We start from the raw sequence: 11,532 nt of genomic DNA on the forward strand, positions 1-11,532 counted from the left end.
GCCGTTCTCTTGGATGTGTATAATTGTATTTTCCAGTTCACTGAGCATGTGCACAGGAAAACAGCAACAACGCACAGCAGGGAACAGTCAGCTGATCCCAGGCTATTCAAGTTCGGTGCCGCAGGCCAGCTTTCTAAAGAAGCTGGAGTTGGGGGCTGGGGCCAGGAGAGCCCCAAGAATTCCCCCCTCCCAATCCCCTAGGGTAATTTACACCCATCTTAAACATGTATGTTTGTCTGAAGTCTCTTTCACTGGCACGGTAATCCCATTACTGACAAATGAAGATGTAATCACAGTTTATTCACAATGTTTGAAAGATTTATCCCTTTTGAAGGAGAGCAGGAGAAGAGAGTACAATTGGCTGCAACTGACTCCTGAAACTCCTACTGGGACATTTGCAAGGCAAAAATGATCCAGATTGTGAGCAGACCAACATGCATTTAAAACGGATCTCTCTCTGAGACAGATGCTTTTCGCATTTCACACGGCCTTCAGTGCCAGTTTTCATAAACAGAAACCAGTTCTTGTTGGGCTGTAAGTGACTTTTTCCTCTTAGAATCCCTTGCATGCATTGTTGCTTTGTAGGAGAAAGCATGCACTCCCTCCTCCCCAGCAAATCTGAGGAGGCGGCCGTCTCATTTGACAGAATTTGAGTGCCATCCAGAACGGCAGAGTAGGAGACAGGAGATCTGGCCTTCTCAGATGCTACACAGGTGTTTGCAACAAAAGATCCTTCAGAAATTTCACATTTTCCAAGAACAGGGAAAGGGAGAGCAGGGCCCTGCACACTTTGCCCACGTGACATTGGCGTGTTTTGTGGAAGGTTGGAAGAGAGGACCTATAAGCTTTCTGCTGAATGCGTGCAGGTTCCTTCATGTGATCAAGAACCCTGGTGCAACTGAAGCCCTTGATCACATGAAGTAGCATATGCACATATCCCCCCCTGTCCTGATCTCCCATCCAATGCACAAAGAGAGTGAAGTGGGGTGAAGACAGTGGAGACAGGCAGACTGACAATGACACCCAGGGGTGCTGCCCTTCTCCTACCTGGAATGTGCAGAGGAGAATTTCTGAAGGGGGCTTCAGTTTACTCTGCACCCCCATGTGCTTCCACCACTGGTCAAGGAAGCAGAGTGTGCATAATGTCATCCATAATACACACATCCACCCTCTAATGAAATACTGTTGCTTTGATGAAACCCCGCAAACCAGCTTTGATCTGAATTGAAAAAAATGACCTGGCTGCTTTTTAAGCAGGTAATGTGTACACAACGTGAGCTATGTAAGGAGATTGGGGGGGGGGGTCAGAGAGATGGCAGAAGAGAAAGAGGGAAAGGAGGAAAGAAAGAAGGTAAGTGAGATACAGAAGCAAAAGAAAAAAGAATGAAAGAACAGTCCGGGAAGGTGTGAAAGTGGGGAAAGTCTGCCTTTGTGTTTTTGTTTGTTTCACTTATAGAATCATAGAATCATAGAGTTGGAAGAGACCACAAGGGCCATCGAGTCCAACCCCCTGCCAAGCAGGAAATACCATCAGAGAAAGAGAGAGAGAGAGAGAGAGAGAGAGAGAGAGAGAGAGAGAGAGAGAGAGAATGAATACTTCATATTCTTGAATGTTAGGTTTTGAATGGAGTTGTGTTCCGCCCGTTATTCACTTAGCCTGTACTATGTGGATTCACCAACTTTCTTGAATGATCCACTAAACTGCATCAGTTTTGAGCCCACACATTCATTGATTATCCTGTGGCTGTACTTGTCTATTTGAGTAATGCACTTTTAATCCTTGATTTCTCTTTCCAACACAGTTGGAGGCTGATTTGTGTTGGCCCTGTCCTCTAGAACATTTGTGAAACTTGAAGGCAATGCAGTATGTCTGTATACAAAAGCGGTAGCTGTTAATACCATGAATCAAAGGCACTTGCTCTGGGCTTTGCCCTTTTACCACTGTGTTCTGTAGTTGCATCTGCGAAGAAAACATACAATTTGGGGACACGTCAACACTTAAGATGAATGTGCAATATTTATGCATTGCTGATGAACAATTATATTCACATAAACCAATGGCATTTCTTTTGCAGTTTATTTTGAATAAAAATTGTGGTGCCCGTAACAGGATTCAGTACTCCAGGTGTGTTCTGAGTCTGACCAAGAAAGAATAGAGTGGTATCATGACTTCCCTTGATCTGAACTCTATACTTGTGTTGATGTAGCCTAACAGCATAAGGTTTTTTGCTGCTGCATCACACTGTTGTCTCAGTAAGCTTGTGGTCTACTAAGACCCCTAGATCCTGCTGGCAAGCCAGATGTCCCCCATCTTATATCTGTGCAGCTGGTTCTTCCTGTCTAAGTGTAGAACCTTACATTTGTCCCTACTGAAATTCATTTTGTCAGTTTTGGCCCAGTTTTCCAATCTGTTAAGGTCATCTTGAATCCTGGTTCGGTCTTCTGCAGCATTAGCTGCCCCACCCAGTTTAGTGTTATCTGCAAAGCAGATGACCATCACCTCAATTCCTTCATCCAAGTCATTTATGCACTCTTGGAGGTGAGTTCTGGTGGAACTTAAAAGAACATAAAAGAAACAGCCAATCAGTGAAAGAGGTAAGAGTGGAAAGATGGGAACCTTTGGAGTAGTTAAGGAACAGGACAAGGGTAGAACCTTTGGTCCGTAGGAAAAAGTCTGTTAGGAGGGTGAGATTGGTGCCTGGCCTACACGCCTGGCACTTGCCTCTTCTGGAAATATATGATGGCTCCTCTTCTTTCTCACTTCCCCTGGACTCCTGCAACTGCAGCAATCTTGCCTCGTGATTTAGTCTCCAAATTCAACTTGTCTTGGACTGAAAACAAGAATTTCAGCATATCCAGTTTGTCATTACTGCAGGAAATAGTGCAGAGAAATGAACCACCAACACAGCCTGACAGAATTTGCCCAGAACCGTTCAAGGTTCAGGAGGCATCCTGGTTGTACTTAATTGGAAACATCCAAAAGTGAATCATGTGCATGTAATAGAATATTTCTTTCAGGTACAACTGCAGGTCATGAATTGCCTGCATTCTGCTTAGTGAGTCACAAAAGGCCCTTGACCACATTACTGGTCTCCATCTTCAAGGCCAAGACAGTAAATGGAAACACAGCTAGCCAAGTACCTATGAAATCATTCTCACCTTTCCTTGCCAACAACCACTAATCTAGCACAATAGGCTTGATTCCGTGAAAATTCATTCATTCAATTTCAGAACTTAAGCCTTTTACAACATGTCCAAATTGGCTCTGAAAGAATTTTGCAATGTATAAAGATATAAAACTATAACACACTAAGACCGCAATCCTACAAATTCTTACTTAGGAGCAGGGTTCACAGCTTGGCCGCATCTCAAAGCCATTTAAGACATTTAAGGGGATCTAGAAGGTTTAGCCTCCTTCTAAGTATCTCAGAGGAAAGGCATTAGATCTCAGACTGAGGATCCAGAATCAAGGGCTAAGCAGTTTTCCAGCTGGCTTGATAAGAGCTTGTTAGTGGCCTTGCAGCCAGGCAGATGAAGCAAACTCTGCCCTCCCCGCTAGGTGCTGTCACTTGCCTTCACCAGAGCCTCAGCATCCAACAAGGTTATCCATTGTTTTGTCAGGATCACTTTTTATCTCCCAGGTTCTCAGTGAATATTGGGGTTCAAGGCTTATAAGTCTTTAGACGAGACCTGCCATGGCCATGTTTCCCCTGTGTAAAAAAGTCAGCACTATTTCTGACAAAGGGAGCTTCCAGTAACATAAAACTTGGGTTCAGAATTTTGAACCATCCACAATCTCTTCTTACTCTATCATGGGCTATGCCCATATATACACTGGGCAACACCTTTCCAATAATTTTCTCCATTTAAAATAACTGGCTGTAAAGGACTAACCTTGGATGAATTACATAAGAGGCCTAGAAAGGGGGGGGTGCAGGGGACATGACAATTATGGGAGTTTTAGCTTTTTGTCTTTGATATGTATGAATGTCTGAAGTGCTTCCCTTATTCAGCTGCAGGTCAGGATAAATTACACCACTCTAAAACTGGTAACTGGATCAGCATCTGGCCCACAAGCCATTAGTCAATGAAAAGGATCTGTTCCCTAAGTACTTAATTTCTAGAAAATGGCACCCTGTACTATTACAAGGATCCTATTTAGAGACAGGCTCTGAAGTAGATCAAAGACAGAGCTACTGGAATGGCTTTTGGAACGTATGTGTGACTATAAAATATTTTGAATGGCTGACAATATTTGCAATCAGCACTGTAAAGTTTTGTGATACTTAATGCCTGCAGATGTTACGTGGCTCAGCGCATTGCTGTTGGCCCAAATTACCAGTTATAAATCCAAGGGAGTATCAGGTTACTAATGCAACTGGTTACTGGATCAGTCTGATGTGTCGTCAGGAAAGACTGGCATTGTAAAATGGAAACTTAGTTCTCCATAGAGATGTGCAAATCAGTGCTCAGCATGCTGGCACTGAGAGTGATGCTACATTTGTTCCAATATAATGAGGGGGGGCACTTCATGTGGGATAAACTCAAGGGAAGACATGTAAACACCCTGAAAGCAAAACAGGATGAATGCAGAATGAATGTTCATTGTCAGAAAAGACCAGGCTTAGTCTAACCACCATGTAAACTTCATGCAAACAAATCTGGATAAATGCTGAATAAACAGGCCATCTAGAGGAGACCTTTCTCGCCTCTAGCTATGCTCTTGGCCCCCTCCAATCTGCCTTCCACCCTCCACTCACCATGGCACTGAAGCTATCCTCCCCCAAATCACTGATGATCTTCGCACACATAAATCCAAATGTCTCTGCTCAGTCCCCATCCTCCTTGACTTCTCTGCTGCCTTCAATACAGTTTATTCCTTGCTTGCTTCCCCTTATGCCCTCCACCTCTGGAGTTTCATCTTCAGTAGGTTCTTCCACTGGAGACCCTCTATATGCACCACAGGTTATGGGTTTTGAATGAGGTAAAACTTTGATACTTGGAGACTCATGCAGAAGTTGAACAAATAAGAAAGATTTATCATATAGGACAAAGTTGCTCAAGCAATTGATTTGTCAAGAGATCAACTTCTTTTAGGAAACTGTTAACTTATTAATAATCATACTAAAACCAGTGGATGTTACAGGCTTCTAAACAAGGTAGTAAACACACAGCTTGCTTCTTTTAATTTTCAGTTGCTTATTTTTTAGTTATTACTCTTCAGTTAGATATTACAGGTTTCTAGACTAGTTGGTAAATGTTTAGCTTATTTCAAGTTATTTCACTTCAGTTCCTTAACTTAATTGTTGCATAAGTGTTACAGCTTAATACTTTGGTTCTTAACCAAGGTAGCACTTTCTGTCAGTTTCCCAACCTTCTAGCAGCCACACTCCAGAGGTACTTATAGCAGCACAATAACAACACACCCAGGGGGGTCACCACACTCCTCTTGAATGGATTTGGATTCTTCTCTTTCTAAAAGATCTCTCTCCTTCTGACTGAAATGAGACCCAAGTAGACTGTATCCTCCCAGCTCTATTTCTCCTTGCTCAAACCCAGCCCTCCAGTTAACTCCTGGCTTAAAACTCTCACAAGACACTAAACACTGCCTTTCTATCTAAGGTCAGAGACACATTTTTCTACCTGTAGATATTTTCCTCAGAGTGGATGTTGCACATAGATCAGAACCCGCTCTCTAATTATTTTCTCCCTGCTGCTCTCTCAGACGTTCCCAAACTTTTTTGGCCTACAGCCCCCTTTTCAGAAAAAGAATTACTAAGCACAATTACTGACCCCCAGTAACTGCTTCAGCTGTCCATCACAGTTTGCTTCCTAGCTGCCCGATCATTCTTTCAGTTTCTCCTCATGGGGAGTCCTTCCTCACTTTCCCTCTCTCTCTTTGATCCTCTGTGATTTTCTTTCTGCCGTTTCCTACTGTCTAATCTCATCACAGCCTGTGACACCCAACTCTTCTCTTGCCTTGCTCCACTCCTCCATTTCCAAGAGTCTCTCTGATCTTCCCCCTTCAGTGCTTCTTCAGCATCTCAAGCTGAATACAGTGGTACTTTGGTTTACAACCATGATCCGTTCCAGAGGTCCATTTGTAAACCAAAACAGGTTGTAACCCAAGGCGCACTTTCACCAATGGGGCCTCCCAAAAAAATTTGTTTGTGATTAAAAAAAGGGGGGGCTATAATCCAAAAAAAGGTTGCAAACTGGGACACGCACTTCTGGGTTTGACGTGTTTGTAAACCAAAACGTATGCAAACCAAGGTACCACTGTATGTCCAAGACTAAACCTCATATTTCCCCCTGAACCCCTCCTGTTTCTTATATTCTTCATAGTCATTGAAAAAATTACCAACAGCAACCCTAAATCCATACATTTGCTACCTTTCTGCCTTCCCCATTCATCATCCTCTAGTGGCTTTAGTTTAAAGTTCTCCCCAAAGGCTTCTGTCCCCCTTCCTTCCTTCCTTCCTTCCTTCCTTCCTTCCTTCCTTCCTTCCTTCCTTCCTTCCTTCCCAGAAGCAAGGTAGGGCTTCTCCATGGCTGCAGGAAAACAAATTGCTTCAACTGCAAGGTAGAAACGGCAAGGCTGCCTCTCTTGTTCCCTTCTGCCTCCTCTTCATTTTCAATTTTTTGAGGGGAAGGGTGTGGAAGGAGAAACTGTGCACCAAGTAGAGTATCTCCTCCTCCCACACCTCTGTTTGTATTTTCAGAAGCCGTGTACATTTTATCCAATTAAGCAAATGCATTAAGGGGCATAACAGACGGCTCTTCGGCTGGACGATTGCAGTGACTTTCACCAACCTTCTAATATCAACAAGCCTCCATAAACCGTTAGCAGATTTATGCCTTAGTAAGAATCAATCTATTACTTTCAGCTGTAAATCTCATGTGCTTTGGACACAAAGTGAATTTTAATAAAAATCATATAAGGAACTAGACTCACAAGGCCATGTTTCACAGGCCTGCCAGCATTTGAAACCAATTAATAGAGGCATTGGCAGTGAGCAGAGGGGAGGCAACAAAAACATATCTTTTAGCTCCTGGTGAAACACATGGACTTAGCAAAAGTCATCTGAAGAATAAATTGCAGGGGAGGGAGTTCTTTCAACCTCAGGATCCAAGTATCTTTCTTTAAGCATTTTTGCGGTAGGGAAATCTAATTTTCCCAGCAATACTTTACTGCTGTGGCTCCCAGTTACTGTTTCGATCACAATAGTGGGTGGAAATGTTCTGCACCTTGAGCTTAGCCTGGCAGCTAATTGGCAGCTAGTGAAATTCTTTCAGAAGCTGGTGAATATTGGTGGCACTATTTCTCCCCAATGCACTAGCTGCAGCTTCCAGGCCAATCTCAGGGGCAGCTCCACAAACAGTGCATTGCAGTAGTCCAGCCCGACAGTGCATGGACATCAGTGATCAGGCTATCCAGCCCAGAAATGGACAAACCTGCCTTCTAGCTGAAGTTCGTAAAAGGCACTCATAGTCATTGAGGTCACCTGTCTAGTGACAGAGATATCTGCTCCTTCAGGGGGAGAACGACACCATCCAAAGCAAGCTGTTGACCAGCTCTCAGGCATGGGAGCCATCAACACTTTTAGCTTGTCAGGATTCAGCATCAGTTTGCTGGCTCTTATCCAGCCCACCACTGCCAGTCCAGGGCTGGCATGACCTCTTCTGACGCAGATATTGCACAGAAATAAAGCTGGGTATCCTTAGCGCATTGGTGACACCTCACCACAGATCTCCTAATGTCCTCATATGTGATGTGGTCATACCACAGACTAACAGAAAAAAGGTCCACCTAAAGCTACTCACTGAATTCAGGGCAAAGGTGAAACTGTAGTCCAATTTTCCTGCCACAGGATTTTGGCAGTGACACAGCACCAACTATCTCCATCGGAAAGGACTCAGTCCTCCAGAACCCTCCAGAATCTGAAAGAAAGAAAACACATATCTGAGATGTTTTGTATTAGTTTACAGCTGTTCGCTTGTAACTTCAAGTATTACTTCATAACTTTATTGACTTCTTCAGAGTTAGTTATGGTGTGCAATTATGCATGTAAAAGACCCTTCATTATCTCAGAACTCAGTTATTTTTGACTAACAGCAATAAGATGTAACACAGTTAAATAACAAGACTGTGGGATGAGGGAAGCAAAGAGGAATTGTAAATATAATCCCAATAATTGTATTGGAGGCCAGGATTTATAATTACTAAATGTGTGATAACGGCTTCCTAAATGCCCATGCTCTTTAAACAACCTAATTTATAATTTAAAAAGCTGACAATCCTTAAAGTGTTTTACTTTATCTTGTCTGGAATAATGGAAGAGTAAGTTATTGAAAACCTTTATTTTTCATTAGCCTTAAATTCAGCGACAATTAATGTGCCCAATTTGATTATAAACTGCACAAATTAAACAATAAAGAGCTGTCTAATGAGAAATTAATTATGAGGAACAGAAGAGGAGCTGGGCTGGATAAAAGTAATAAGTTATGGCCGATGGCAGATGTGTCAGCTTTTAAAGGAGACAAAGGGCTTTTTCCTCCATGTGTGCTGGTGCTGATATGGCTCATCACAGATCAGTAGATCCAGAAGCCGTAACAGCACAGTAATTGAAACTGCCAAAATCAATAGCACTGACAACCTTAATTAAATTAAATATGTCTCTGATGAGCTCCAACAGCATGGCAGCGGACCACTTGACCCTTTCTCCCAGGCTTCCTTGACGGGATTCAGCACACTGCGTGATGGATTCCACCCCCCGAGGACATTTGGAGCACTCCAGCTACTATTGGAAATTGCTCCAGGAGTAATGGCCTTCCCGGTGGAACAAGGGTTTTTGACTTACAATGTGCAGTGCAAGGGGCGGGGGGCGAGGAGCACAGTTTCTTTCTACAGCCACCATTGGACTGGGGTGGCAGAAGAATCCTCAGCTCTTCTCCCCCTCACTTTTTAAACCATGCTAAACAGTCTCGCTAGATGCTTGCTAGAAAATCAGCTCACAATCTCTTAGGCAAGCAAAGCGCTGTGGGGTGGTGGAAAGAGTGCTGGACTTTGGCTGGGGCCTGGGGCCACCAATACGCTAGTGCCCAACTTTATCTCTCCTTTCCATCTGCATCTGAGGAGGCTGTTTCTGTGCTAAGCCAGGATCCATCAGTAATGGACTGGATTGTGGAGAACAAATTGAAGCTGAATTCAGACAAGACAGGGGTGCGCCTAATCAGTCAAAAAGCAGATCAAAGAACAGGGATTCAACCCATACTGGATGGGGTTCCTCTCCTCCTGAAAACTCAGGTTATTCCTCTTGCGTGTACTCCGAGATCCAATGCTTAGTCTAGACACCCAAGTTTCCATGGTGGCTTGGAGAGAATTTACCCATTTGCAGTAAAACTTAGTGCACCAGCTGCACCTGTTCCTAGAGATGTCTGATGTGACCACACTGATATATGCCATAGAATCACAGAATTGTAGAGCTGGAATGGACCCCCAGGGTCATCTAGTCCAGCCCCCTGCAATGTAATGTGGGGCTCAAACCCATGACTCTGAGATTAAGAGTCTCATGATCTTCCAACTGAGCTATTCCAGCAGCCTTGGTTGCATCATGTTGGGATTACTGTAACACACTTTACACTGAACTTCCTTTGGAAAGTGTTTGGAAACCTCAGCATGTCTGAGATGCTGCAGCCAGGTTGCTGACTGGAGCCAGTTATAGGAAGAACAGAAATGCCTTGCTGCAATAGCTCCACTGGTTAATTCTCCATTTCCGGGCAAGATTCACAGCACTGGTTTTGACTTACAAAACCCTATACAGCTTAGATCCAGACATCTGAAGGACCATACCTCTCTACATGAGCATTCCCAGGTTCTGATATCTTTTGGGTAGACCTCTCTCTCAGTCCCACCAGCCTCGTAGGCATGCCTGAATAGGACACAAGAGAGAACCACATTGTGGCATTCATTATCGCTCAACCCAACTTACCTCACAGGCTTGTTGTGCTGACACAATAGGGAAAGGGATCTTAGAGTAACATGGGATCGGGTGTAATTTACAAACCAACTTTCCTCCATGAATGGTCCTTGGAGGCCACTCCTAAGGCCCCAGCCTGAGTAAGGAAGAGGGCCAAGATCCAAAGTCCTCTGGAATTGCAGAGTTGGAAGTGACCCCTAGAGTCATCTAGTCCAACCCCCTGAAATGCGGGCATCTCAACTAAATCATCCATGACAGATGGCCCTCTGACTTCTGCTTACAAACCTCCAAAGAAGATGAGTCCACAACCTCCTGAGGGAGTCTGTTCCACTGCCAAACAGCTCTTACTGTCAGAAAGTTATTCCCAATGTTAAGTCAGAATCTTCTTTCTTGTAACTTGAAGCCATTGGTTCGAGTCTTACCCTCCAGAGCAGGAGAAAACAAGTGAAATAAACAAGTGCCCCAGCCCCTCATCCCTTGACTACCTGCTTGCAGTGCCAAGGCTCTCCTTTGGAATTTAGCAAGGAAGAATAGATACCTTTAAGCAGGCACAGGGTCCTTTCCCTCACTAATGAGAAAGTACAGAGATTGGTTGTCAGGTCAGAGGAGCATCAGGTCAGCATCTCTTTTCGTAGAAACGAAGCTACGTCATTTGGAAAGCAAAGACTGGGTTATGAAAAAGAGAAAATTGACTGAGAAACCTTTTGGCTTGGCTCTGTGTTATGCAGAAAAATGTACATTATAGGGATCTAAAAAGGCAAAGGAACTTGGAGAGTCCTTGTGACACAAAGCCCTTGATAGTCAAGTTCCACTGTAAAGCGGACATTTGTTTCCTCCTGAGGAAATTTGCTTGAGTAAATATTTTCACAGAATACTGTTCTGTTGACTGTGCATCGGCTGACTTCCTAAACAGCATTAAATAATCACCTCTCTAGGTTTTCAAAATGTTTATGTCAGCATTTACAAATTCCTCCTTCATTATAGGCCTGTCAAAAGATCAGAGGCCAAGATTATTGCAACAGATTCCTTGGAAATGCTAAAGTTGTTGCCTTGACAACTCCAGAGACAGCAGACACTTGAGGTGGCCAAACGGTGCTTTTTGCTGTAGCAAAGAGTTTGAACTACTCAGCTGGGGGAAATACAGTCCTCAGGCAGACACCTTCAAGCTAAACCCAGAAGGAATCGTAAAATATCCCAGTCCCTATGGTGTAGAATCAGGCAACACAGTAGACAACAGCTTCCTGTCAAGCAGTGCTTTTTTCTGGGGGGACGCAGGGGTACACATACCCCTAAACATTTTGTGAATCTAAGTTTGGCCTCATTAAGGGCAAGTATTTCAATATGAGTAAGAAAATGAGAATATCCCCTAAACATTTTTTTTTGGGGGGAGCACTGCTGTCAAGAATATATGAGCTAGAAGGTACCTGGTTATAAATATTTGGTTTCCTCCCCTTGATTTTGAAGTACAGTGGTACCTCGCGTTACAGACGCTTCAGGTTACAGACGCTTCAGGTTACAGATTCCGCTAACCCAGAAATAGCACCTTGGGTTA

The 11,532-nt window shown here is 43.7% G+C and overlaps 1 long non-coding RNA gene across 1 annotated transcript; it reads right to left on the minus strand.

Moving 5' to 3' along the window:
• Positions 1-1,963: 1,963 nt before the first annotated feature.
• Positions 1,964-10,013, minus strand: LOC309378051. The gene is made up of 3 exons (XR_014171812.1): positions 9,854-10,013; positions 7,825-7,941; positions 1,964-2,831 (listed from the first exon to the last, which is right to left on the minus strand). It is a non-coding gene; the product is annotated as an uncharacterized lncRNA (long non-coding RNA).
• Positions 10,014-11,532: the final 1,519 nt, after the last annotated feature.

The sequence above is a fragment of the Podarcis melisellensis genome, assembly GCF_964234715.1.
Source record: "Podarcis melisellensis genome assembly, chromosome: 9".
NCBI lineage: Eukaryota > Metazoa > Chordata > Lepidosauria > Squamata > Lacertidae > Podarcis > Podarcis melisellensis.